The sequence below is a fragment of the Sinocyclocheilus anshuiensis genome, unplaced genomic scaffold (assembly GCF_001515605.1).
Source record: "Sinocyclocheilus anshuiensis isolate Anshui unplaced genomic scaffold, SAMN03320099.WGS_v1.1 scaffold2927, whole genome shotgun sequence".
Lineage (NCBI taxonomy): Eukaryota > Metazoa > Chordata > Actinopteri > Cypriniformes > Cyprinidae > Sinocyclocheilus > Sinocyclocheilus anshuiensis.
This window is the reverse complement of record NW_015552778.1, coordinates 56644-59728: the sequence shown is the minus strand read 5'-3', so window position 1 is coordinate 59728 and position 3085 is coordinate 56644. Positions and strand designations below refer to the sequence as shown.

Here is a 3085-nt window from a genome sequence, read left to right as displayed (position 1 = left end):
AAGCAGCATGGTATACATAGTCCAACTTTTTAAGTGAAGATAAACTTGCATGCACATAAATCACATCACCATAATCTAACACTGAGAGAAAACAACTTTGTATAACTCTCTTTCTCGCTTCAAAAGGAAAACATTTAAGCGAAAAAGAAAACCCAATTTTAGTCTAAGCCTTTTTAAAAGTTTTTCAATATGTACATCAAATCCCAATTTGTCATCCAACCATATACTCAAGTATTTATAACAACTTACTCTTTCAATAGATTCTCCTTGTAAAGTTGAAATAGGCTAGTCTGTTTCAGTGTGACAACGAGTGAAAAGCATGTATTTTGTTTCTTTGAGTTTAAAACCAATTTTAAGTTGGACCACTACAGTGTTACTTATCACTTGCTGCCGGTTAATTACTGTAGTTCTTTTCTACAGTGTTACTTATCACTTGCTGCCGGTTAATTACTGTAGTTCTTTTCTACAGTGTTACTTATCACTTGCTGCCGGTTAATTACTGTAGTTCTTTTCTACAGTGTTACTTGTCACTTGCTGCCGGTTAATTACTGTGCTTTTTATACAGTAAGTTACTTGTCACTTGCTGCCAGTTAATTACTGTGAATTTCACAGTCAGTTTCTTACAGTGAATACAAAAAAAAACTTCACAAACACTTTATAGCTTCAAGTTAATATAGAGTGCTACCTATTTTAGAAATCCTGTTAACATTTCACGGTTTAATTTCAGATCGTGAGAACCAGTCTGTCCTGATTACGTGAGTAAATATTCTTCTGCTGACACAACCTGAAGCTTTTCAATTATAATTGTAAATCAATAAAAGATTTATGACTAAATGATGATCTCATATAAATCTCCAGTGGAGAATCTGGTGCAGGAACGACTGTGAACACAAAACGTGTCATTCAGTACTTTGCAACTGTAGCAATGTCTGGTCCAAAGAAGGCAGAGCCTGGCCCTGGAAAAATGCCGGTTAGTGAATAACTATTCTAGACAATGTTATTGATGACAGTGTTTGTGATTCACCTCATGACTACCCACTGTGCTACAATTACATCTAGGGATCACTGGAGGACCAGATCATTGCAGCCAACCCTCTGCTGGAGGCTTATGGTAATGCCAAGACTATAAGGAACGATAACTCCTCTCGTTTTGTAAGTTGCACCTATGAATCATCATTAATAACATCATACATTTTCAATCACTATTTCAAAGCAGGCAAACAGTTGAGCTTTTATCAATGATTTCAATCTAGGGTAAATTCATCAGGATCCACTTTGGTCCACTGGTAAACTGGCCAAAGCAGATATTGAAACTTGTAAGTCAACACAGTTTTTAGCTAAACATTTTATTTGGAGTCTAAGATGTGGGTTAATCAATTGAACACAATGTCTTTTGTCCTCTTTTTTTTTTTCTTGGAAAGATCTGCTAGAAAAGTCAAGGGTAACATTCCAGCTGTCTGCTGAGAGGAGTTACCACATCTTCTACCAGCTCATGACTGGACACAAGCCAGAGCTGCTCGGTGAGAAATCTACAGGATTGTGTTTTTCAGTTATTTCTATGTTTGAGAGCACTGGCAACATACTGCACATCAATTCTTTACAGAGGCCCTGCTCATCACCACCATCCCTTATGACTATCCAATGATCAGCCAGCGTGAAATCACTGTCAAGAGTATCGATGATGTGGAGGAGTTAATTGCCACAGATGTATGTGGACAACTGCAATATTATTATTAGTAGTAGTATTTGTATATATTATGCAACATTTCTGAGCAAAAAAACATGAGAAAAACACCAGCTTGAACTGAACACTGCATGACACAGTATAAAAGACCCTTCTTTTTTGACTCCAATAAACAATATGATTTATTTGGTCTGTGTAAAAACAGACTGCCATTGACATTCTGGGCTTCACTGCTGATGAGAAAATCAGCATCTACAAGCTGACAGGTGCTGTGATGCATCATGGGGCCATGAAGTTCAAACAGAAGCAGAGAGAGGAGCAGGCCGAACCTGACGGCAATGAGGGTAAGATAACATTTTAGCACAAATTAACATATAAACATTCACTTAATTAGCAACAATAATGCATAAAACTCTGCTTCCTTAGCGGCTGATAAAATCTCATACCTCATGGGCATCAACTCCGCTGACATGCTGAAAGCTCTGTGTTACCCCAGAGTGAAAGTCGGGAATGAGATGGTGACCAAAGGCCAGACAGTACCACAGGTGATAACTTTATCAACACATTTAACTTATGGATACAGTGAGAAATGTCTCAAACATAGTCATCGTGAGAAGTAAGGGTAATAATATGATCTACAATTACCTTTGAATTTCTCAGGTGAACAATGCAGACTCTGCACTCTGCAAGTCTGTCTATGAGAAAATGTTCTTGTGGATGGTCATCCGTATCAATGAGATGTTGAACACGACGAATCCTAGAGAGTTCTACATCGGTGTGCTGGACATCGCTGGATTTGAGATCTTTGATGTGAGTATCAGTCATTAATGTCTCTGAAAGAATCAAGACATAAAAGATAACAGTCAGTTGCAATAATTGCTTCTGTTGAATTATCAGTTCAACAGCTTGGAGCAGCTTTGCATTAACTTCACAAATGAGAAACTGCAACAGTTCTTCAACCACACCATGTTTGTTCTGGAGCAAGAGGAGTACAAGAAAGAAGGCATTGATTGGGAGTTCATTGACTTTGGTATGGACTTGGCTGCCTGCATTGAGCTCATTGAGAAGGTTAGAGGATATTCAGTAAATTAAAATAACTATTCTCACTGTGCCTGTACTTGAGTTTGAATATTTCTTCAACAGCCAATGGGCATCTTCTCCATCCTTGAAGAGGAGTGCATGTTCCCAAAGGCTACAGACACAAGCTTCAAAAACAAGCTGCATGACCAGCATCTGGGAAAATGTGCAGCTTTCCAGAAGCCCAAGCCTGCCAAAGGTAAGGCAGAGGCCCACTTCTCTCTGGTGCACTACGCCGGCACTGTGGACTACAACATTAATGGCTGGTTGGACAAGAACAAGGATCCACTGAACGACTCTGTCGTGCAACTTTACCAAAAGTCA

General features: G+C 38.8%; 1 pseudogene; it reads left to right on the top strand.

The window, feature by feature from the left end:
• Window positions 1-677: 677 nt before the first annotated feature.
• Window positions 678-3085, top strand: part of LOC107667908 (myosin heavy chain, fast skeletal muscle-like) — a 12038-nt pseudogene continuing 9630 nt past the window's right edge.